Source organism: Phragmites australis, chromosome 15 (genome assembly GCF_958298935.1).
Source record: "Phragmites australis chromosome 15, lpPhrAust1.1, whole genome shotgun sequence".
NCBI lineage: Eukaryota > Viridiplantae > Streptophyta > Magnoliopsida > Poales > Poaceae > Phragmites > Phragmites australis.
In genome coordinates, this window is record NC_084935.1 from 13,214,992 (window position 1) to 13,236,303 (window position 21,312).

The 21,312-nt window shown below is 47.9% G+C and overlaps 37 non-coding genes across 37 annotated transcripts; all 37 read left to right on the forward strand.

Annotated features, from left to right (window-relative positions):
- The first annotated feature begins 51 nt into the window (after window positions 1-51).
- On the forward strand, window positions 52-170 carry LOC133893791 (5S ribosomal RNA). Its single transcript, XR_009904625.1, has one exon. It is a non-coding gene; the product is annotated as a 5S ribosomal RNA (ribosomal RNA).
- A 223-nt stretch (window positions 171-393) lies between these two features.
- On the forward strand, window positions 394-512 carry LOC133893803 (5S ribosomal RNA). The gene has a single exon (XR_009904636.1). It is a non-coding gene; the product is annotated as a 5S ribosomal RNA (ribosomal RNA).
- Window positions 513-1,300: 788 nt separating this feature from the next.
- Window positions 1,301-1,419, forward strand: LOC133893936 (5S ribosomal RNA). The gene has a single exon (XR_009904762.1). It is a non-coding gene; the product is annotated as a 5S ribosomal RNA (ribosomal RNA).
- A 223-nt stretch (window positions 1,420-1,642) lies between these two features.
- On the forward strand, window positions 1,643-1,761 carry LOC133893815 (5S ribosomal RNA). Its single transcript, XR_009904647.1, has one exon. It is a non-coding gene; the product is annotated as a 5S ribosomal RNA (ribosomal RNA).
- Window positions 1,762-1,984: 223 nt separating this feature from the next.
- On the forward strand, window positions 1,985-2,103 carry LOC133893826 (5S ribosomal RNA). Its single transcript, XR_009904658.1, has one exon. It is a non-coding gene; the product is annotated as a 5S ribosomal RNA (ribosomal RNA).
- A 788-nt stretch (window positions 2,104-2,891) lies between these two features.
- Window positions 2,892-3,010, forward strand: LOC133893838 (5S ribosomal RNA). The gene has a single exon (XR_009904670.1). It is a non-coding gene; the product is annotated as a 5S ribosomal RNA (ribosomal RNA).
- A 223-nt stretch (window positions 3,011-3,233) lies between these two features.
- LOC133893850 (5S ribosomal RNA) lies at window positions 3,234-3,352 on the forward strand. Its single transcript, XR_009904681.1, has one exon. It is a non-coding gene; the product is annotated as a 5S ribosomal RNA (ribosomal RNA).
- A 788-nt stretch (window positions 3,353-4,140) lies between these two features.
- LOC133893862 (5S ribosomal RNA) lies at window positions 4,141-4,259 on the forward strand. The gene has a single exon (XR_009904692.1). It is a non-coding gene; the product is annotated as a 5S ribosomal RNA (ribosomal RNA).
- Window positions 4,260-4,482: 223 nt separating this feature from the next.
- On the forward strand, window positions 4,483-4,601 carry LOC133893873 (5S ribosomal RNA). Its single transcript, XR_009904703.1, has one exon. It is a non-coding gene; the product is annotated as a 5S ribosomal RNA (ribosomal RNA).
- Window positions 4,602-5,389: 788 nt separating this feature from the next.
- Window positions 5,390-5,508, forward strand: LOC133893885 (5S ribosomal RNA). Its single transcript, XR_009904714.1, has one exon. It is a non-coding gene; the product is annotated as a 5S ribosomal RNA (ribosomal RNA).
- A 223-nt stretch (window positions 5,509-5,731) lies between these two features.
- LOC133893898 (5S ribosomal RNA) lies at window positions 5,732-5,850 on the forward strand. Its single transcript, XR_009904726.1, has one exon. It is a non-coding gene; the product is annotated as a 5S ribosomal RNA (ribosomal RNA).
- Window positions 5,851-6,638: 788 nt separating this feature from the next.
- Window positions 6,639-6,757, forward strand: LOC133893910 (5S ribosomal RNA). Its single transcript, XR_009904737.1, has one exon. It is a non-coding gene; the product is annotated as a 5S ribosomal RNA (ribosomal RNA).
- Window positions 6,758-6,980: 223 nt separating this feature from the next.
- LOC133893921 (5S ribosomal RNA) lies at window positions 6,981-7,099 on the forward strand. The gene has a single exon (XR_009904748.1). It is a non-coding gene; the product is annotated as a 5S ribosomal RNA (ribosomal RNA).
- Window positions 7,100-7,887: 788 nt separating this feature from the next.
- LOC133893933 (5S ribosomal RNA) lies at window positions 7,888-8,006 on the forward strand. Its single transcript, XR_009904759.1, has one exon. It is a non-coding gene; the product is annotated as a 5S ribosomal RNA (ribosomal RNA).
- Window positions 8,007-8,229: 223 nt separating this feature from the next.
- LOC133893945 (5S ribosomal RNA) lies at window positions 8,230-8,348 on the forward strand. Its single transcript, XR_009904770.1, has one exon. It is a non-coding gene; the product is annotated as a 5S ribosomal RNA (ribosomal RNA).
- A 788-nt stretch (window positions 8,349-9,136) lies between these two features.
- LOC133893956 (5S ribosomal RNA) lies at window positions 9,137-9,255 on the forward strand. The gene has a single exon (XR_009904781.1). It is a non-coding gene; the product is annotated as a 5S ribosomal RNA (ribosomal RNA).
- A 223-nt stretch (window positions 9,256-9,478) lies between these two features.
- On the forward strand, window positions 9,479-9,597 carry LOC133893968 (5S ribosomal RNA). Its single transcript, XR_009904792.1, has one exon. It is a non-coding gene; the product is annotated as a 5S ribosomal RNA (ribosomal RNA).
- A 788-nt stretch (window positions 9,598-10,385) lies between these two features.
- LOC133893980 (5S ribosomal RNA) lies at window positions 10,386-10,504 on the forward strand. Its single transcript, XR_009904803.1, has one exon. It is a non-coding gene; the product is annotated as a 5S ribosomal RNA (ribosomal RNA).
- A 223-nt stretch (window positions 10,505-10,727) lies between these two features.
- On the forward strand, window positions 10,728-10,846 carry LOC133893992 (5S ribosomal RNA). The gene has a single exon (XR_009904814.1). It is a non-coding gene; the product is annotated as a 5S ribosomal RNA (ribosomal RNA).
- A 214-nt stretch (window positions 10,847-11,060) lies between these two features.
- On the forward strand, window positions 11,061-11,179 carry LOC133894003 (5S ribosomal RNA). The gene has a single exon (XR_009904825.1). It is a non-coding gene; the product is annotated as a 5S ribosomal RNA (ribosomal RNA).
- Window positions 11,180-11,967: 788 nt separating this feature from the next.
- LOC133894016 (5S ribosomal RNA) lies at window positions 11,968-12,086 on the forward strand. Its single transcript, XR_009904837.1, has one exon. It is a non-coding gene; the product is annotated as a 5S ribosomal RNA (ribosomal RNA).
- A 214-nt stretch (window positions 12,087-12,300) lies between these two features.
- On the forward strand, window positions 12,301-12,419 carry LOC133894028 (5S ribosomal RNA). The gene has a single exon (XR_009904848.1). It is a non-coding gene; the product is annotated as a 5S ribosomal RNA (ribosomal RNA).
- A 788-nt stretch (window positions 12,420-13,207) lies between these two features.
- LOC133894040 (5S ribosomal RNA) lies at window positions 13,208-13,326 on the forward strand. Its single transcript, XR_009904859.1, has one exon. It is a non-coding gene; the product is annotated as a 5S ribosomal RNA (ribosomal RNA).
- A 215-nt stretch (window positions 13,327-13,541) lies between these two features.
- On the forward strand, window positions 13,542-13,660 carry LOC133894051 (5S ribosomal RNA). The gene has a single exon (XR_009904870.1). It is a non-coding gene; the product is annotated as a 5S ribosomal RNA (ribosomal RNA).
- A 788-nt stretch (window positions 13,661-14,448) lies between these two features.
- LOC133894063 (5S ribosomal RNA) lies at window positions 14,449-14,567 on the forward strand. The gene has a single exon (XR_009904881.1). It is a non-coding gene; the product is annotated as a 5S ribosomal RNA (ribosomal RNA).
- A 214-nt stretch (window positions 14,568-14,781) lies between these two features.
- LOC133894075 (5S ribosomal RNA) lies at window positions 14,782-14,900 on the forward strand. The gene has a single exon (XR_009904892.1). It is a non-coding gene; the product is annotated as a 5S ribosomal RNA (ribosomal RNA).
- A 797-nt stretch (window positions 14,901-15,697) lies between these two features.
- On the forward strand, window positions 15,698-15,816 carry LOC133894086 (5S ribosomal RNA). The gene has a single exon (XR_009904903.1). It is a non-coding gene; the product is annotated as a 5S ribosomal RNA (ribosomal RNA).
- Window positions 15,817-16,038: 222 nt separating this feature from the next.
- Window positions 16,039-16,157, forward strand: LOC133894097 (5S ribosomal RNA). The gene has a single exon (XR_009904914.1). It is a non-coding gene; the product is annotated as a 5S ribosomal RNA (ribosomal RNA).
- Window positions 16,158-16,945: 788 nt separating this feature from the next.
- On the forward strand, window positions 16,946-17,064 carry LOC133894108 (5S ribosomal RNA). The gene has a single exon (XR_009904925.1). It is a non-coding gene; the product is annotated as a 5S ribosomal RNA (ribosomal RNA).
- Window positions 17,065-17,286: 222 nt separating this feature from the next.
- Window positions 17,287-17,405, forward strand: LOC133894122 (5S ribosomal RNA). The gene has a single exon (XR_009904939.1). It is a non-coding gene; the product is annotated as a 5S ribosomal RNA (ribosomal RNA).
- Window positions 17,406-17,628: 223 nt separating this feature from the next.
- Window positions 17,629-17,747, forward strand: LOC133894531 (5S ribosomal RNA). The gene has a single exon (XR_009905330.1). It is a non-coding gene; the product is annotated as a 5S ribosomal RNA (ribosomal RNA).
- Window positions 17,748-17,962: 215 nt separating this feature from the next.
- Window positions 17,963-18,081, forward strand: LOC133894119 (5S ribosomal RNA). Its single transcript, XR_009904936.1, has one exon. It is a non-coding gene; the product is annotated as a 5S ribosomal RNA (ribosomal RNA).
- A 215-nt stretch (window positions 18,082-18,296) lies between these two features.
- On the forward strand, window positions 18,297-18,415 carry LOC133894131 (5S ribosomal RNA). Its single transcript, XR_009904948.1, has one exon. It is a non-coding gene; the product is annotated as a 5S ribosomal RNA (ribosomal RNA).
- Window positions 18,416-19,203: 788 nt separating this feature from the next.
- LOC133894142 (5S ribosomal RNA) lies at window positions 19,204-19,322 on the forward strand. The gene has a single exon (XR_009904959.1). It is a non-coding gene; the product is annotated as a 5S ribosomal RNA (ribosomal RNA).
- Window positions 19,323-19,545: 223 nt separating this feature from the next.
- Window positions 19,546-19,664, forward strand: LOC133894153 (5S ribosomal RNA). Its single transcript, XR_009904971.1, has one exon. It is a non-coding gene; the product is annotated as a 5S ribosomal RNA (ribosomal RNA).
- Window positions 19,665-20,452: 788 nt separating this feature from the next.
- LOC133894164 (5S ribosomal RNA) lies at window positions 20,453-20,571 on the forward strand. Its single transcript, XR_009904981.1, has one exon. It is a non-coding gene; the product is annotated as a 5S ribosomal RNA (ribosomal RNA).
- Window positions 20,572-20,794: 223 nt separating this feature from the next.
- Window positions 20,795-20,913, forward strand: LOC133894175 (5S ribosomal RNA). Its single transcript, XR_009904989.1, has one exon. It is a non-coding gene; the product is annotated as a 5S ribosomal RNA (ribosomal RNA).
- The last annotated feature ends 399 nt before the right edge of the window (window positions 20,914-21,312 follow it).

Consider the following 21,312-nt stretch of genomic DNA (forward strand, 5'->3'; position numbering starts at 1 on the left):
GAGGCGGCGCGGAAGGCGCGCATAAGGGGGGAGGAGGAGGCAGAGTATGTCGGATGCGATCATACCAGCACTAAAGCACCGGATCCCATCAGAACTCCGAAGTTAAGCGTGCTTGGGCGAGAGTAGTACTAGGATGGGTGACCTCCTGGGAAGTCCTCGTGTTGCATTCCCCCTTTTTGCTTAATTTTCCTCGCGTTCATCCGCCTCGTTGTATTCGTTTTATTTCTAACTTTTTTTTTTTGCGCAACCGGATCGCGGCTCGAGCTTCGGCGGTGCACCGGGAAGCGGGGCGACACCGCGCGGCAGGACGTGGGGCCCACGCGCGCCGGGGAGCGGGCGGGGGAGGCGGCGCGGAAGGCGCGCATAAGGGGGGAGGAGGAGGCAGAGTATGTCGGATGCGATCATACCAGCACTAAAGCACCGGATCCCATCAGAACTCCGAAGTTAAGCGTGCTTGGGCGAGAGTAGTACTAGGATGGGTGACCTCCTGGGAAGTCCTCGTGTTGCATTCCCCCTTTTTGCTTAATTTTCCTCGCGTTCATCCGCCTCGTTGTATTCGTTTTATTTCTAACTTTTTTTTTTTGCGCAACCGGATCGCGGCTCGAGCTTCGGCGGTGCACCGAGATATAATAAATTCTGACTTACATATTCCGAGATACTGAGTTACATATTCCGAGATATAATAAATTCTGGGTCATTCCAGCACTTAGTTACATATTCCGAGTCATAGTAACTTCATGTAATATACATATTCCAAGTTATAGCAAATTCGTGTTATGTTACAGATTTCGAATCATAGTAAATTTCGGCGGTGCTGGAATCATAGTAACTTCATGCAAAAAAGATAGATTATCACAGTAAATTTCCGAGGTTACCGTTAGGTTCAATTTCCGAGTCATAATAAATTCTAAATTATAGTAATTATGAGTCATGGTAAACTCGTTAGGATATATAATCCGAATCATAGTAAATTCCAGATAGGTTACATAATCCCAGTCATAGTAAATTCCGAGTCCGTGTAAACTCCAAGTCAGAAAATTCCGAGTCCTAGAATTTCCACAGCGATTTCAGAATACGGACCAGGCCGCCAGTCACTTTATTATTGCTAGGTATGATATTGGCACCAGATCGAGTCAACTGCGCAGCGTAAATCATAGAAAATTCCGAGTTATAGTAAATTCCGAATCTAAATTCCAAATCATAGTAAATTCTAAGTTATAGTAAATCGCGCGCCGGGGAGCGGGCGGGGGAGGCGGCGCGGAAGGCGCGCATAAGGGGGGAGGAGGAGGCAGAGTATGTCGGATGCGATCATACCAGCACTAAAGCACCGGATCCCATCAGAACTCCAAAGTTAAGCGTGCTTGGGCGAGAGTAGTACTAGGATGGGTGACCTCCTGGGAAGTCCTCGTGTTGCATTCCCCCTTTTTGCTTAATTTTCCTCGCGTTCATCCGCCTCGTTGTATTCGTTTTATTTCTAACTTTTTTTTTTTGCGCAACCGGATCGCGGCTCGAGCTTCGGCGGTGCACCGGGAAGCGGGGCGACACCGCGCGGCAGGACGTGGGGCCCACGCGCGCCGGGGAGCGGGCGGGGGAGGCGGCGCGGAAGGCGCGCATAAGGGGGGAGGAGGAGGCAGAGTATGTCGGATGCGATCATACCAGCACTAAAGCACCGGATCCCATCAGAACTCCGAAGTTAAGCGTGCTTGGGCGAGAGTAGTACTAGGATGGGTGACCTCCTGGGAAGTCCTCGTGTTGCATTCCCCCTTTTTGCTTAATTTTCCTCGCGTTCATCCGCCTCGTTGTATTCGTTTTATTTCTAACTTTTTTTTTTTGCGCAACCGGATCGCGGCTCGAGCTTCGGCGGTGCACCGGGAAGCGGGGCGACACCGCGCGGCAGGACGTGGGGCCCACGCGCGCCGGGGAGCGGGCGGGGGAGGCGGCGCGGAAGGCGCGCATAAGGGGGGAGGAGGAGGCAGAGTATGTCGGATGCGATCATACCAGCACTAAAGCACCGGATCCCATCAGAACTCCGAAGTTAAGCGTGCTTGGGCGAGAGTAGTACTAGGATGGGTGACCTCCTGGGAAGTCCTCGTGTTGCATTCCCCCTTTTTGCTTAATTTTCCTCGCGTTCATCCGCCTCGTTGTATTCGTTTTATTTCTAACTTTTTTTTTTTGCGCAACCGGATCGCGGCTCGAGCTTCGGCGGTGCACCGAGATATAATAAATTCTGACTTACATATTCCGAGATACTGAGTTACATATTCCGAGATATAATAAATTCTGGGTCATTCCAGCACTTAGTTACATATTCCGAGTCATAGTAACTTCATGTAATATACATATTCCAAGTTATAGCAAATTCGTGTTATGTTACAGATTTCGAATCATAGTAAATTTCGGCGGTGCTGGAATCATAGTAACTTCATGCAAAAAAGATAGATTATCACAGTAAATTTCCGAGGTTACCGTTAGGTTCAATTTCCGAGTCATAATAAATTCTAAATTATAGTAATTATGAGTCATGGTAAACTCGTTAGGATATATAATCCGAATCATAGTAAATTCCAGATAGGTTACATAATCCCAGTCATAGTAAATTCCGAGTCCGTGTAAACTCCAAGTCAGAAAATTCCGAGTCCTAGAATTTCCACAGCGATTTCAGAATACGGACCAGGCCGCCAGTCACTTTATTATTGCTAGGTATGATATTGGCACCAGATCGAGTCAACTGCGCAGCGTAAATCATAGAAAATTCCGAGTTATAGTAAATTCCGAATCTAAATTCCAAATCATAGTAAATTCTAAGTTATAGTAAATCGCGCGCCGGGGAGCGGGCGGGGGAGGCGGCGCGGAAGGCGCGCATAAGGGGGGAGGAGGAGGCAGAGTATGTCGGATGCGATCATACCAGCACTAAAGCACCGGATCCCATCAGAACTCCGAAGTTAAGCGTGCTTGGGCGAGAGTAGTACTAGGATGGGTGACCTCCTGGGAAGTCCTCGTGTTGCATTCCCCCTTTTTGCTTAATTTTCCTCGCGTTCATCCGCCTCGTTGTATTCGTTTTATTTCTAACTTTTTTTTTTTGCGCAACCGGATCGCGGCTCGAGCTTCGGCGGTGCACCGGGAAGCGGGGCGACACCGCGCGGCAGGACGTGGGGCCCACGCGCGCCGGGGAGCGGGCGGGGGAGGCGGCGCGGAAGGCGCGCATAAGGGGGGAGGAGGAGGCAGAGTATGTCGGATGCGATCATACCAGCACTAAAGCACCGGATCCCATCAGAACTCCGAAGTTAAGCGTGCTTGGGCGAGAGTAGTACTAGGATGGGTGACCTCCTGGGAAGTCCTCGTGTTGCATTCCCCCTTTTTGCTTAATTTTCCTCGCGTTCATCCGCCTCGTTGTATTCGTTTTATTTCTAACTTTTTTTTTTTGCGCAACCGGATCGCGGCTCGAGCTTCGGCGGTGCACCGAGATATAATAAATTCTGACTTACATATTCCGAGATACTGAGTTACATATTCCGAGATATAATAAATTCTGGGTCATTCCAGCACTTAGTTACATATTCCGAGTCATAGTAACTTCATGTAATATACATATTCCAAGTTATAGCAAATTCGTGTTATGTTACAGATTTCGAATCATAGTAAATTTCGGCGGTGCTGGAATCATAGTAACTTCATGCAAAAAAGATAGATTATCACAGTAAATTTCCGAGGTTACCGTTAGGTTCAATTTCCGAGTCATAATAAATTCTAAATTATAGTAATTATGAGTCATGGTAAACTCGTTAGGATATATAATCCGAATCATAGTAAATTCCAGATAGGTTACATAATCCCAGTCATAGTAAATTCCGAGTCCGTGTAAACTCCAAGTCAGAAAATTCCGAGTCCTAGAATTTCCACAGCGATTTCAGAATACGGACCAGGCCGCCAGTCACTTTATTATTGCTAGGTATGATATTGGCACCAGATCGAGTCAACTGCGCAGCGTAAATCATAGAAAATTCCGAGTTATAGTAAATTCCGAATCTAAATTCCAAATCATAGTAAATTCTAAGTTATAGTAAATCGCGCGCCGGGGAGCGGGCGGGGGAGGCGGCGCGGAAGGCGCGCATAAGGGGGGAGGAGGAGGCAGAGTATGTCGGATGCGATCATACCAGCACTAAAGCACCGGATCCCATCAGAACTCCGAAGTTAAGCGTGCTTGGGCGAGAGTAGTACTAGGATGGGTGACCTCCTGGGAAGTCCTCGTGTTGCATTCCCCCTTTTTGCTTAATTTTCCTCGCGTTCATCCGCCTCGTTGTATTCGTTTTATTTCTAACTTTTTTTTTTTGCGCAACCGGATCGCGGCTCGAGCTTCGGCGGTGCACCGGGAAGCGGGGCGACACCGCGCGGCAGGACGTGGGGCCCACGCGCGCCGGGGAGCGGGCGGGGGAGGCGGCGCGGAAGGCGCGCATAAGGGGGGAGGAGGAGGCAGAGTATGTCGGATGCGATCATACCAGCACTAAAGCACCGGATCCCATCAGAACTCCGAAGTTAAGCGTGCTTGGGCGAGAGTAGTACTAGGATGGGTGACCTCCTGGGAAGTCCTCGTGTTGCATTCCCCCTTTTTGCTTAATTTTCCTCGCGTTCATCCGCCTCGTTGTATTCGTTTTATTTCTAACTTTTTTTTTTTGCGCAACCGGATCGCGGCTCGAGCTTCGGCGGTGCACCGAGATATAATAAATTCTGACTTACATATTCCGAGATACTGAGTTACATATTCCGAGATATAATAAATTCTGGGTCATTCCAGCACTTAGTTACATATTCCGAGTCATAGTAACTTCATGTAATATACATATTCCAAGTTATAGCAAATTCGTGTTATGTTACAGATTTCGAATCATAGTAAATTTCGGCGGTGCTGGAATCATAGTAACTTCATGCAAAAAAGATAGATTATCACAGTAAATTTCCGAGGTTACCGTTAGGTTCAATTTCCGAGTCATAATAAATTCTAAATTATAGTAATTATGAGTCATGGTAAACTCGTTAGGATATATAATCCGAATCATAGTAAATTCCAGATAGGTTACATAATCCCAGTCATAGTAAATTCCGAGTCCGTGTAAACTCCAAGTCAGAAAATTCCGAGTCCTAGAATTTCCACAGCGATTTCAGAATACGGACCAGGCCGCCAGTCACTTTATTATTGCTAGGTATGATATTGGCACCAGATCGAGTCAACTGCGCAGCGTAAATCATAGAAAATTCCGAGTTATAGTAAATTCCGAATCTAAATTCCAAATCATAGTAAATTCTAAGTTATAGTAAATCGCGCGCCGGGGAGCGGGCGGGGGAGGCGGCGCGGAAGGCGCGCATAAGGGGGGAGGAGGAGGCAGAGTATGTCGGATGCGATCATACCAGCACTAAAGCACCGGATCCCATCAGAACTCCGAAGTTAAGCGTGCTTGGGCGAGAGTAGTACTAGGATGGGTGACCTCCTGGGAAGTCCTCGTGTTGCATTCCCCCTTTTTGCTTAATTTTCCTCGCGTTCATCCGCCTCGTTGTATTCGTTTTATTTCTAACTTTTTTTTTTTGCGCAACCGGATCGCGGCTCGAGCTTCGGCGGTGCACCGGGAAGCGGGGCGACACCGCGCGGCAGGACGTGGGGCCCACGCGCGCCGGGGAGCGGGCGGGGGAGGCGGCGCGGAAGGCGCGCATAAGGGGGGAGGAGGAGGCAGAGTATGTCGGATGCGATCATACCAGCACTAAAGCACCGGATCCCATCAGAACTCCGAAGTTAAGCGTGCTTGGGCGAGAGTAGTACTAGGATGGGTGACCTCCTGGGAAGTCCTCGTGTTGCATTCCCCCTTTTTGCTTAATTTTCCTCGCGTTCATCCGCCTCGTTGTATTCGTTTTATTTCTAACTTTTTTTTTTTGCGCAACCGGATCGCGGCTCGAGCTTCGGCGGTGCACCGAGATATAATAAATTCTGACTTACATATTCCGAGATACTGAGTTACATATTCCGAGATATAATAAATTCTGGGTCATTCCAGCACTTAGTTACATATTCCGAGTCATAGTAACTTCATGTAATATACATATTCCAAGTTATAGCAAATTCGTGTTATGTTACAGATTTCGAATCATAGTAAATTTCGGCGGTGCTGGAATCATAGTAACTTCATGCAAAAAAGATAGATTATCACAGTAAATTTCCGAGGTTACCGTTAGGTTCAATTTCCGAGTCATAATAAATTCTAAATTATAGTAATTATGAGTCATGGTAAACTCGTTAGGATATATAATCCGAATCATAGTAAATTCCAGATAGGTTACATAATCCCAGTCATAGTAAATTCCGAGTCCGTGTAAACTCCAAGTCAGAAAATTCCGAGTCCTAGAATTTCCACAGCGATTTCAGAATACGGACCAGGCCGCCAGTCACTTTATTATTGCTAGGTATGATATTGGCACCAGATCGAGTCAACTGCGCAGCGTAAATCATAGAAAATTCCGAGTTATAGTAAATTCCGAATCTAAATTCCAAATCATAGTAAATTCTAAGTTATAGTAAATCGCGCGCCGGGGAGCGGGCGGGGGAGGCGGCGCGGAAGGCGCGCATAAGGGGGGAGGAGGAGGCAGAGTATGTCGGATGCGATCATACCAGCACTAAAGCACCGGATCCCATCAGAACTCCGAAGTTAAGCGTGCTTGGGCGAGAGTAGTACTAGGATGGGTGACCTCCTGGGAAGTCCTCGTGTTGCATTCCCCCTTTTTGCTTAATTTTCCTCGCGTTCATCCGCCTCGTTGTATTCGTTTTATTTCTAACTTTTTTTTTTTGCGCAACCGGATCGCGGCTCGAGCTTCGGCGGTGCACCGGGAAGCGGGGCGACACCGCGCGGCAGGACGTGGGGCCCACGCGCGCCGGGGAGCGGGCGGGGGAGGCGGCGCGGAAGGCGCGCATAAGGGGGGAGGAGGAGGCAGAGTATGTCGGATGCGATCATACCAGCACTAAAGCACCGGATCCCATCAGAACTCCGAAGTTAAGCGTGCTTGGGCGAGAGTAGTACTAGGATGGGTGACCTCCTGGGAAGTCCTCGTGTTGCATTCCCCCTTTTTGCTTAATTTTCCTCGCGTTCATCCGCCTCGTTGTATTCGTTTTATTTCTAACTTTTTTTTTTTGCGCAACCGGATCGCGGCTCGAGCTTCGGCGGTGCACCGAGATATAATAAATTCTGACTTACATATTCCGAGATACTGAGTTACATATTCCGAGATATAATAAATTCTGGGTCATTCCAGCACTTAGTTACATATTCCGAGTCATAGTAACTTCATGTAATATACATATTCCAAGTTATAGCAAATTCGTGTTATGTTACAGATTTCGAATCATAGTAAATTTCGGCGGTGCTGGAATCATAGTAACTTCATGCAAAAAAGATAGATTATCACAGTAAATTTCCGAGGTTACCGTTAGGTTCAATTTCCGAGTCATAATAAATTCTAAATTATAGTAATTATGAGTCATGGTAAACTCGTTAGGATATATAATCCGAATCATAGTAAATTCCAGATAGGTTACATAATCCCAGTCATAGTAAATTCCGAGTCCGTGTAAACTCCAAGTCAGAAAATTCCGAGTCCTAGAATTTCCACAGCGATTTCAGAATACGGACCAGGCCGCCAGTCACTTTATTATTGCTAGGTATGATATTGGCACCAGATCGAGTCAACTGCGCAGCGTAAATCATAGAAAATTCCGAGTTATAGTAAATTCCGAATCTAAATTCCAAATCATAGTAAATTCTAAGTTATAGTAAATCGCGCGCCGGGGAGCGGGCGGGGGAGGCGGCGCGGAAGGCGCGCATAAGGGGGGAGGAGGAGGCAGAGTATGTCGGATGCGATCATACCAGCACTAAAGCACCGGATCCCATCAGAACTCCGAAGTTAAGCGTGCTTGGGCGAGAGTAGTACTAGGATGGGTGACCTCCTGGGAAGTCCTCGTGTTGCATTCCCCCTTTTTGCTTAATTTTCCTCGCGTTCATCCGCCTCGTTGTATTCGTTTTATTTCTAACTTTTTTTTTTTGCGCAACCGGATCGCGGCTCGAGCTTCGGCGGTGCACCGGGAAGCGGGGCGACACCGCGCGGCAGGACGTGGGGCCCACGCGCGCCGGGGAGCGGGCGGGGGAGGCGGCGCGGAAGGCGCGCATAAGGGGGGAGGAGGAGGCAGAGTATGTCGGATGCGATCATACCAGCACTAAAGCACCGGATCCCATCAGAACTCCGAAGTTAAGCGTGCTTGGGCGAGAGTAGTACTAGGATGGGTGACCTCCTGGGAAGTCCTCGTGTTGCATTCCCCCTTTTTGCTTAATTTTCCTCGCGTTCATCCGCCTCGTTGTATTCGTTTTATTTCTAACTTTTTTTTTTTGCGCAACCGGATCGCGGCTCGAGCTTCGGCGGTGCACCGAGATATAATAAATTCTGACTTACATATTCCGAGATACTGAGTTACATATTCCGAGATATAATAAATTCTGGGTCATTCCAGCACTTAGTTACATATTCCGAGTCATAGTAACTTCATGTAATATACATATTCCAAGTTATAGCAAATTCGTGTTATGTTACAGATTTCGAATCATAGTAAATTTCGGCGGTGCTGGAATCATAGTAACTTCATGCAAAAAAGATAGATTATCACAGTAAATTTCCGAGGTTACCGTTAGGTTCAATTTCCGAGTCATAATAAATTCTAAATTATAGTAATTATGAGTCATGGTAAACTCGTTAGGATATATAATCCGAATCATAGTAAATTCCAGATAGGTTACATAATCCCAGTCATAGTAAATTCCGAGTCCGTGTAAACTCCAAGTCAGAAAATTCCGAGTCCTAGAATTTCCACAGCGATTTCAGAATACGGACCAGGCCGCCAGTCACTTTATTATTGCTAGGTATGATATTGGCACCAGATCGAGTCAACTGCGCAGCGTAAATCATAGAAAATTCCGAGTTATAGTAAATTCCGAATCTAAATTCCAAATCATAGTAAATTCTAAGTTATAGTAAATCGCGCGCCGGGGAGCGGGCAGGGGAGGCGGCGCGGAAGGCGCGCATAAGGGGGGAGGAGGAGGCAGAGTATGTCGGATGCGATCATACCAGCACTAAAGCACCGGATCCCATCAGAACTCCGAAGTTAAGCGTGCTTGGGCGAGAGTAGTACTAGGATGGGTGACCTCCTGGGAAGTCCTCGTGTTGCATTCCCCCTTTTTGCTTAATTTTCCTCGCGTTCATCCGCCTCGTTGTATTCGTTTTATTTCTAACTTTTTTTTTTTGCGCAACCGGATCGCGGCTCGAGCTTCGGCGGTGCACCGGGAAGCGGGGCGACACCGCGCGGCAGGACGTGGGGCCCACGCGCGCCGGGGAGCGGGCGGGGGAGGCGGCGCGGAAGGCGCGCATAAGGGGGGAGGAGGAGGCAGAGTATGTCGGATGCGATCATACCAGCACTAAAGCACCGGATCCCATCAGAACTCCGAAGTTAAGCGTGCTTGGGCGAGAGTAGTACTAGGATGGGTGACCTCCTGGGAAGTCCTCGTGTTGCATTCCCCCTTTTTGCTTAATTTTCCTCGCGTTCATCCGCCTCGTTGTATTCGTTTTATTTCTAACTTTTTTTTTTTGCGCAACCGGATCGCGGCTCGAGCTTCGGCGGTGCACCGAGATATAATAAATTCTGACTTACATATTCCGAGATACTGAGTTACATATTCCGAGATATAATAAATTCTGGGTCATTCCAGCACTTAGTTACATATTCCGAGTCATAGTAACTTCATGTAATATACATATTCCAAGTTATAGCAAATTCGTGTTATGTTACAGATTTCGAATCATAGTAAATTTCGGCGGTGCTGGAATCATAGTAACTTCATGCAAAAAAGATAGATTATCACAGTAAATTTCCGAGGTTACCGTTAGGTTCAATTTCCGAGTCATAATAAATTCTAAATTATAGTAATTATGAGTCATGGTAAACTCGTTAGGATATATAATCCGAATCATAGTAAATTCCAGATAGGTTACATAATCCCAGTCATAGTAAATTCCGAGTCCGTGTAAACTCCAAGTCAGAAAATTCCGAGTCCTAGAATTTCCACAGCGATTTCAGAATACGGACCAGGCCGCCAGTCACTTTATTATTGCTAGGTATGATATTGGCACCAGATCGAGTCAACTGCGCAGCGTAAATCATAGAAAATTCCGAGTTATAGTAAATTCCGAATCTAAATTCCAAATCATAGTAAATTCTAAGTTATAGTAAATCGCGCGCCGGGGAGCGGGCGGGGGAGGCGGCGCGGAAGGCGCGCATAAGGGGGGAGGAGGAGGCAGAGTATGTCGGATGCGATCATACCAGCACTAAAGCACCGGATCCCATCAGAACTCCGAAGTTAAGCGTGCTTGGGCGAGAGTAGTACTAGGATGGGTGACCTCCTGGGAAGTCCTCGTGTTGCATTCCCCCTTTTTGCTTAATTTTCCTCGCGTTCATCCGCCTCGTTGTATTCGTTTTATTTCTAACTTTTTTTTTTTGCGCAACCGGATCGCGGCTCGAGCTTCGGCGGTGCACCGGGAAGCGGGGCGACACCGCGCGGCAGGACGTGGGGCCCACGCGCGCCGGGGAGCGGGCGGGGGAGGCGGCGCGGAAGGCGCGCATAAGGGGGGAGGAGGAGGCAGAGTATGTCGGATGCGATCATACCAGCACTAAAGCACCGGATCCCATCAGAACTCCGAAGTTAAGCGTGCTTGGGCGAGAGTAGTACTAGGATGGGTGACCTCCTGGGAAGTCCTCGTGTTGCATTCCCCCTTTTTGCTTAATTTTCCTCGCGTTCATCCGCCTCGTTTTATTTCTAACTTTTTTTTTTTGCGCAACCGGATCGCGGCTCGAGCTTCGGCGGTGCACCGGGAAGCGGGGCGACACCGCGCGGCAGGACGTGGGGCCCACGCGCGCCGGGGAGCGGGCGGGGGAGGCGGCGCGGAAGGCGCGCATAAGGGGGGAGGAGGAGGCAGAGTATGTCGGATGCGATCATACCAGCACTAAAGCACCGGATCCCATCAGAACTCCGAAGTTAAGCGTGCTTGGGCGAGAGTAGTACTAGGATGGGTGACCTCCTGGGAAGTCCTCGTGTTGCATTCCCCCTTTTTGCTTAATTTTCCTCGCGTTCATCCGCCTCGTTGTATTCGTTTTATTTCTAACTTTTTTTTTTTGCGCAACCGGATCGCGGCTCGAGCTTCGGCGGTGCACCGAGATATAATAAATTCTGACTTACATATTCCGAGATACTGAGTTACATATTCCGAGATATAATAAATTCTGGGTCATTCCAGCACTTAGTTACATATTCCGAGTCATAGTAACTTCATGTAATATACATATTCCAAGTTATAGCAAATTCGTGTTATGTTACAGATTTCGAATCATAGTAAATTTCGGCGGTGCTGGAATCATAGTAACTTCATGCAAAAAAGATAGATTATCACAGTAAATTTCCGAGGTTACCGTTAGGTTCAATTTCCGAGTCATAATAAATTCTAAATTATAGTAATTATGAGTCATGGTAAACTCGTTAGGATATATAATCCGAATCATAGTAAATTCCAGATAGGTTACATAATCCCAGTCATAGTAAATTCCGAGTCCGTGTAAACTCCAAGTCAGAAAATTCCGAGTCCTAGAATTTCCACAGCGATTTCAGAATACGGACCAGGCCGCCAGTCACTTTATTATTGCTAGGTATGATATTGGCACCAGATCGAGTCAACTGCGCAGCGTAAATCATAGAAAATTCCGAGTTATAGTAAATTCCGAATCTAAATTCCAAATCATAGTAAATTCTAAGTTATAGTAAATCGCGCGCCGGGGAGCGGGCGGGGGAGGCGGCGCGGAAGGCGCGCATAAGGGGGGAGGAGGAGGCAGAGTATGTCGGATGCGATCATACCAGCACTAAAGCACCGGATCCCATCAGAACTCCGAAGTTAAGCGTGCTTGGGCGAGAGTAGTACTAGGATGGGTGACCTCCTGGGAAGTCCTCGTGTTGCATTCCCCCTTTTTGCTTAATTTTCCTCGCGTTCATCCGCCTCGTTTTATTTCTAACTTTTTTTTTTTGCGCAACCGGATCGCGGCTCGAGCTTCGGCGGTGCACCGGGAAGCGGGGCGACACCGCGCGGCAGGACGTGGGGCCCACGCGCGCCGGGGAGCGGGCGGGGGAGGCGGCGCGGAAGGCGCGCATAAGGGGGGAGGAGGAGGCAGAGTATGTCGGATGCGATCATACCAGCACTAAAGCACCGGATCCCATCAGAACTCCGAAGTTAAGCGTGCTTGGGCGAGAGTAGTACTAGGATGGGTGACCTCCTGGGAAGTCCTCGTGTTGCATTCCCCCTTTTTGCTTAATTTTCCTCGCGTTCATCCGCCTCGTTGTATTCGTTTTATTTCTAACTTTTTTTTTTTGCGCAACCGGATCGCGGCTCGAGCTTCGGCGGTGCACCGAGATATAATAAATTCTGACTTACATATTCCGAGATACTGAGTTACATATTCCGAGATATAATAAATTCTGGGTCATTCCAGCACTTAGTTACATATTCCGAGTCATAGTAACTTCATGTAATATACATATTCCAAGTTATAGCAAATTCGTGTTATGTTACAGATTTCGAATCATAGTAAATTTCGGCGGTGCTGGAATCATAGTAACTTCATGCAAAAAAGATAGATTATCACAGTAAATTTCCGAGGTTACCGTTAGGTTCAATTTCCGAGTCATAATAAATTCTAAATTATAGTAATTATGAGTCATGGTAAACTCGTTAGGATATATAATCCGAATCATAGTAAATTCCAGATAGGTTACATAATCCCAGTCATAGTAAATTCCGAGTCCGTGTAAACTCCAAGTCAGAAAATTCCGAGTCCTAGAATTTCCACAGCGATTTCAGAATACGGACCAGGCCGCCAGTCACTTTATTATTGCTAGGTATGATATTGGCACCAGATCGAGTCAACTGCGCAGCGTAAATCATAGAAAATTCCGAGTTATAGTAAATTCCGAATCTAAATTCCAAATCATAGTAAATTCTAAGTTATAGTAAATCGCGCGCCGGGGAGCGGGCGGGGGAGGCGGCGCGGAAGGCGCGCATAAGGGGGGAGGAGGAGGCAGAGTATGTCGGATGCGATCATACCAGCACTAAAGCACCGGATCCCATCAGAACTCCGAAGTTAAGCGTGCTTGGGCGAGAGTAGTACTAGGATGGGTGACCTCCTGGGAAGTCCTCGTGTTGCATTCCCCCTTTTTGCTTAATTTTCCTCGCGTTCATCCGCCTCGTTTTATTTCTAACTTTTTTTTTTTTGCGCAACCGGATCGCGGCTCGAGCTTCGGCGGTGCACCGGGAAGCGGGGCGACACCGCGCGGCAGGACGTGGGGCCCACGCGCGCCGGGGAGCGGGCGGGGGAGGCGGCGCGGAAGGCGCGCATAAGGGGGGAGGAGGAGGCAGAGTATGTCGGATGCGATCATACCAGCACTAAAGCACCGGATCCCATCAGAACTCCGAAGTTAAGCGTGCTTGGGCGAGAGTAGTACTAGGATGGGTGACCTCCTGGGAAGTCCTCGTGTTGCATTCCCCCTTTTTGCTTAATTTTCCTCGCGTTCATCCGCCTCGTTGTATTCGTTTTATTTCTAACTTTTTTTTTTTGCGCAACCGGATCGCGGCTCGAGCTTCGGCGGTGCACCGAGATATAATAAATTCTGACTTACATATTCCGAGATACTGAGTTACATATTCCGAGATATAATAAATTCTGGGTCATTCCAGCACTTAGTTACATATTCCGAGTCATAGTAACTTCATGTAATATACATATTCCAAGTTATAGCAAATTCGTGTTATGTTACAGATTTCGAATCATAGTAAATTTCGGCGGTGCTGGAATCATAGTAACTTCATGCAAAAAAGATAGATTATCACAGTAAATTTCCGAGGTTACCGTTAGGTTCAATTTCCGAGTCATAATAAATTCTAAATTATAGTAATTATGAGTCATGGTAAACTCGTTAGGATATATAATCCGAATCATAGTAAATTCCAGATAGGTTACATAATCCCAGTCATAGTAAATTCCGAGTCCGTGTAAACTCCAAGTCAGAAAATTCCGAGTCCTAGAATTTCCACAGCGATTTCAGAATACGGACCAGGCCGCCAGTCACTTTATTATTGCTAGGTATGATATTGGCACCAGATCGAGTCAACTGCGCAGCGTAAATCATAGAAAATTCCGAGTTATAGTAAATTCCGAATCTAAATTCCAAATCATAGTAAATTCTAAGTTATAGTAAATCGCGCGCCGGGGAGCGGGCGGGGGAGGCGGCGCGGAAGGCGCGCATAAGGGGGGAGGAGGAGGCAGAGTATGTCGGATGCGATCATACCAGCACTAAAGCACCGGATCCCATCAGAACTCCGAAGTTAAGCGTGCTTGGGCGAGAGTAGTACTAGGATGGGTGACCTCCTGGGAAGTCCTCGTGTTGCATTCCCCCTTTTTGCTTAATTTTCCTCGCGTTCATCCGCCTCGTTTTATTTCTAACTTTTTTTTTTTGCGCAACCGGATCGCGGCTCGAGCTTCGGCGGTGCACCGGGAAGCGGGGCGACACCGCGCGGCAGGACGTGGGGCCCACGCGCGCCGGGGAGCGGGCGGGGGAGGCGGCGCGGAAGGCGCGCATAAGGGGGGAGGAGGAGGCAGAGTATGTCGGATGCGATCATACCAGCACTAAAGCACCGGATCCCATCAGAACTCCGAAGTTAAGCGTGCTTGGGCGAGAGTAGTACTAGGATGGGTGACCTCCTGGGAAGTCCTCGTGTTGCATTCCCCCTTTTTGCTTAATTTTCCTCGCGTTCATCCGCCTCGTTGTATTCGTTTTATTTCTAACTTTTTTTTTTTGCGCAACCGGATCGCGGCTCGAGCTTCGGCGGTGCACCGAGATATAATAAATTCTGACTTACATATTCCGAGATACTGAGTTACATATTCCGAGATATAATAAATTCTGGGTCATTCCAGCACTTAGTTACATATTCCGAGTCATAGTAACTTCATGTAATATACATATTCCAAGTTATAGCAAATTCGTGTTATGTTACAGATTTCGAATCATAGTAAATTTCGGCGGTGCTGGAATCATAGTAACTTCATGCAAAAAAGATAGATTATCACAGTAAATTTCCGAGGTTACCGTTAGGTTCAATTTCCGAGTCATAATAAATTCTAAATTATAGTAATTATGGTAATTATGAGTCATGGTAAACTCGTTAGGATATATAATCCGAATCATAGTAAATTCCAGATAGGTTACATAATCCCAGTCATAGTAAATTCCGAGTCCGTGTAAACTCCAAGTCAGAAAATTCCGAGTCCTAGAATTTCCACAGCGATTTCAGAATACGGACCAGGCCGCCAGTCACTTTATTATTGCTAGGTATGATATTGGCACCAGATCGAGTCAACTGCGCAGCGTAAATCATAGAAAATTCCGAGTTATAGTAAATTCCGAATCTAAATTCCAAATCATAGTAAATTCTAAGTTATAGTAAATCGCGCGCCGGGGAGCGGGCGGGGGAGGCGGCGCGGAAGGCGCGCATAAGGGGGGAGGAGGAGGCAGAGTATGTCGGATGCGATCATACCAGCACTAAAGCACCGGATCCCATCAGAACTCCGAAGTTAAGCGTGCTTGGGCGAGAGTAGTACTAGGATGGGTGACCTCCTGGGAAGTCCTCGTGTTGCATTCCCCCTTTTTGCTTAATTTTCCTCGCGTTCATCCGCCTCGTTGTATTCGTTTTATTTCTAACTTTTTTTTTTGCGCAACCGGATCGCGGCTCGAGCTTCGGCGGTGCACCGGGAAGCGGGGCGACACCGCGCGGCAGGACGTGGGGCCCACGCGCGCCGGGGAGCGGGCGGGGGAGGCGGCGCGGAAGGCGCGCATAAGGGGGGAGGAGGAGGCAGAGTATGTCGGATGCGATCATACCAGCACTAAAGCACCGGATCCCATCAGAACTCCGAAGTTAAGCGTGCTTGGGCGAGAGTAGTACTAGGATGGGTGACCTCCTGGGAAGTCCTCGTGTTGCATTCCCCCTTTTTGCTTAATTTTCCTCGCGTTCATCCGCCTCGTTGTATTCGTTTTATTTCTAACTTTTTTTTTTTGCGCAACCGGATCGCGGCTCGAGCTTCGGCGGTGCACCGAGATATAATAAATTCTGACTTACATATTCCGAGATACTGAGTTACATATTCCGAGATATAATAAATTCTGGGTCATTCCAGCACTTAGTTACATATTCCGAGTCATAGTAACTTCATGTAATATACATATTCCAAGTTATAGCAAATTCGTGTTATGTTACAGATTTCGAATCATAGTAAATTTCGGCGGTGCTGGAATCATAGTAACTTCATGCAAAAAAGATAGATTATCACAGTAAATTTCCGAGGTTACCGTTAGGTTCAATTTCCGAGTCATAATAAATTCTAAATTATAGTAATTATGAGTCATGGTAAACTCGTTAGGATATATAATCCGAATCATAGTAAATTCCAGATAGGTTACATAATCCCAGTCATAGTAAATTCCGAGTCCGTGTAAACTCCAAGTCAGAAAATTCCGAGTCCTAGAATTTCCACAGCGATTTCAGAATACGGACCAGGCCGCCAGTCACTTTATTATTGCTAGGTATGATATTGGCACCAGATCGAGTCAACTGCGCAGCGTAAATCATAGAAAATTCCGAGTTATAGTAAATTCCGAATCTAAATTCCAAATCATAGTAAATTCTAAGTTATAGTAAATCGCGCGCCGGGGAGCGGGCGGGGGAGGCGGCGCGGAAGGCGCGCATAAGGGGGGAGGAGGAGGCAGAGTATGTCGGATGCGATCATACCAGCACTAAAGCACCGGATCCCATCAGAACTCCGAAGTTAAGCGTGCTTGGGCGAGAGTAGTACTAGGATGGGTGACCTCCTGGGAAGTCCTCGTGTTGCATTCCCCCTTTTTGCTTAATTTTCCTCGCGTTCATCCGCCTCGTTGTATTCGTTTTATTTCTAACTTTTTTTTTTGCGCAACCGGATCGCGGCTCGAGCTTCGGCGGTGCACCGGGAAGCGGGGCGACACCGCGCGGCAGGACGTGGGGCCCACGCGCGCCGGGGAGCGGGCGGGGGAGGCGGCGCGGAAGGCGCGCATAAGGGGGGAGGAGGAGGCAGAGTATGTCGGATGCGATCATACCAGCACTAAAGCACCGGATCCCATAAGAACTCCGAAGTTAAGCGTGCTTGGGCGAGAGTAGTAGTAGGATGGGTGACCTCCTGTGAAGTCCTCGTGTTGCATTCCCCCTTTTTGCTTAATTTTCCTCGCGTTCATCCGCCTCGTTGTATTCGTTTTATTTCTAACTTTTTTTTTTTGCGCAACCGGATCGCGGCTCGAGCTTCGGCGGTGCACCGGGAAGCGGGGCGACACCGCGCGGCAGGACGTGGGGCCCACGCGCGCCGGGGAGCGGGCGGGGGAGGCGGCGCGGAAGGCGCGCATAAGGGGGGAGGAGGAGGCAGAGTATGTCGAATGCGATCATACCAGCACTAAAGCACCGGATCCCATCAGAACTCCGAAGTTAAGCGTGCTTGGGCGAGAGTAGTACTAGGATGGGTGACCTCCTGGGAAGTCCTCGTGTTGCATTCCCCCTTTTTGCTTAATTTTCCTCGCGTTCATCCGCCTCGTTTTATTTCTAACTTTTTTTTTTTTGCGCAACCGGATCGCGGCTCGAGCTTCGGCGGTGCACCGGGAAGCGGGGCGACACCGCGCGGCAGGACGTGGGGCCCACGCGCGCCGGGGAGCGGGCGGGGGAGGCGGCGCGGAAGGCGCGCATAAGGGGGGAGGAGGAGGCAGAGTATGTCGGATGCGATCATACCAGCACTAAAGCACCGGATCCCATCAGAACTCCGAAGTTAAGCGTGCTTGGGCGAGAGTAGTACTAGGATGGGTGACCTCCTGGGAAGTCCTCGTGTTGCATTCCCCCTTTTTGCTTAATTTTCCTCGCGTTCATCCGCCTCGTTTTATTTCTAACTTTTTTTTTTTTGCGCAACCGGATCGCGGCTCGAGCTTCGGCGGTGCACCGGGAAGCGGGGCGACACCGCGCGGCAGGACGTGGGGCCCACGCGCGCCGGGGAGCGGGCGGGGGAGGCGGCGCGGAAGGCGCGCATAAGGGGGGAGGAGGAGGCAGAGTATGTCGGATGCGATCATACCAGCACTAAAGCACCGGATCCCATCAGAACTCCGAAGTTAAGCGTGCTTGGGCGAGAGTAGTACTAGGATGGGTGACCTCCTGGGAAGTCCTCGTGTTGCATTCCCCCTTTTTGCTTAATTTTCCTCGCGTTCATCCGCCTCGTTGTATTCGTTTTATTTCTAACTTTTTTTTTTTGCGCAACCGGATCGCGGCTCGAGCTTCGGCGGTGCACCGAGATATAATAAATTCTGACTTACATATTCCGAGATACTGAGTTACATATTCCGAGATATAATAAATTCTGGGTCATTCCAGCACTTAGTTACATATTCCGAGTCATAGTAACTTCATGTAATATACATATTCCAAGTTATAGCAAATTCGTGTTATGTTACAGATTTCGAATCATAGTAAATTTCGGCGGTGCTGGAATCATAGTAACTTCATGCAAAAAAGATAGATTATCACAGTAAATTTCCGAGGTTACCGTTAGGTTCAATTTCCGAGTCATAATAAATTCTAAATTATAGTAATTATGAGTCATGGTAAACTCGTTAGGATATATAATCCGAATCATAGTAAATTCCAGATAGGTTACATAATCCCAGTCATAGTAAATTCCGAGTCCGTGTAAACTCCAAGTCAGAAAATTCCGAGTCCTAGAATTTCCACAGCGATTTCAGAATACGGACCAGGCCGCCAGTCACTTTATTATTGCTAGGTATGATATTGGCACCAGATCGAGTCAACTGCGCAGCGTAAATCATAGAAAATTCCGAGTTATAGTAAATTCCGAATCTAAATTCCAAATCATAGTAAATTCTAAGTTATAGTAAATCGCGCGCCGGGGAGCGGGCGGGGGAGGCGGCGCGGAAGGCGCGCATAAGGGGGGAGGAGGAGGCAGAGTATGTCGGATGCGATCATACCAGCACTAAAGCACCGGATCCCATCAGAACTCCGAAGTTAAGCGTGCTTGGGCGAGAGTAGTACTAGGATGGGTGACCTCCTGGGAAGTCCTCGTGTTGCATTCCCCCTTTTTGCTTAATTTTCCTCGCGTTCATCCGCCTCGTTGTATTCGTTTTATTTCTAACTTTTTTTTTTTGCGCAACCGGATCGCGGCTCGAGCTTCGGCGGTGCACCGGGAAGCGGGGCGACACCGCGCGGCAGGACGTGGGGCCCACGCGCGCCGGGGAGCGGGCGGGGGAGGCGGCGCGGAAGGCGCGCATAAGGGGGGAGGAGGAGGCAGAGTATGTCGGATGCGATCATACCAGCACTAAAGCACCGGATCCCATCAGAACTCCGAAGTTAAGCGTGCTTGGGCGAGAGTAGTACTAGGATGGGTGACCTCCTGGGAAGTCCTCGTGTTGCATTCCCCCTTTTTGCTTAATTTTCCTCGCGTTCATCCGCCTCGTTGTATTCGTTTTATTTCTAACTTTTTTTTTTTGCGCAACCGGATCGCGGCTCGAGCTTCGGCGGTGCACCGAGATATAATAAATTCTGACTTACATATTCCGAGATACTGAGTTACATATTCCGAGATATAATAAATTCTGGGTCATTCCAGCACTTAGTTACATATTCCGAGTCATAGTAACTTCATGTAATATACATATTCCAAGTTATAGCAAATTCGTGTTATGTTACAGATTTCGAATCATAGTAAATTTCGGCGGTGCTGGAATCATAGTAACTTCATGCAAAAAAGATAGATTATCACAGTAAATTTCCGAGGTTACCGTTAGGTTCAATTTCCGAGTCATAATAAATTCTAAATTATAGTAATTATGAGTCATGGTAAACTCGTTAGGATATATAATCCGAATCATAGTAAATTCCAGATAGGTTACATAATCCCAGTCATAGTAAATTCCGAGTCCGTGTAAACTCCAAGTCAGAAAATTCCGAGTCCTAGAATTTCCACAGCGATTTCAGAATACGGACCAGGCCGCCAGTCACTTTATTATTGCTAGGTATGATATTGGCACCAGATCGAGTCAACTGCGCAGCGTAAATCATAGAAAATTCCGAGTTATAGTAAATTCCGAATCTAAATTCCAAATCATAGTAAATTCTAAGTTATAGTAAATCGCGCGCCGGGGAGCGGGCGGGGGAGGCGGCGCGGAAGGCGCGCATAAGGGGGGAGGAGGAGGCAGAGTATGTCGGATGCGATCATACCAGCACTAAAGCACCGGATCCCATCAGAACTCCGAAGTTAAGCGTGCTTGGGCGAGAGTAGTACTAGGATGGGTGACCTCCTGGGAAGTCCTCGTGTTGCATTCCCCCTTTTTGCTTAATTTTCCTCGCGTTCATCCGCCTCGTTGTATTCGTTTTATTTCTAACTTTTTTTTTTTGCGCAACCGGATCGCGGCTCGAGCTTCGGCGGTGCACCGGGAAGCGGGGCGACACCGCGCGGCAGGACGTGGGGCCCACGCGCGCCGGGGAGCGGGCGGGGGAGGCGGCGCGGAAGGCGCGCATAAGGGGGGAGGAGGAGGCAGAGTATGTCGGATGCGATCATACCAGCACTAAAGCACCGGATCCCATCAGAACTCCGAAGTTAAGCGTGCTTGGGCGAGAGTAGTACTAGGATGGGTGACCTCCTGGGAAGTCCTCGTGTTGCATTCCCCCTTTTTGCTTAATTTTCCTCGCGTTCATCCGCCTCGTTGTATTCGTTTTATTTCTAACTTTTTTTTTTTGCGCAACCGGATCGCGGCTCGAGCTTCGGCGGTGCACCGAGATATAATAAATTCTGACTTACATATTCCGAGATACTGAGTTACATATTCCGAGATATAATAAATTCTGGGTCATTCCAGCACTTAGTTACATATTCCGAGTCATAGTAACTTCATGTAATATACATATTCCAAGTTATAGCAAATTCGTGTTATGTTACAGATTTCGAATCATAGTAAATTTCGGCGGTGCTGGAATCATAGTAACTTCATGCAAAAAAGATAGATTATCACAGTAAATTTCCGAGGTTACCGTTAGGTTCAATTTCCGAGTCATAATAAATTCTAA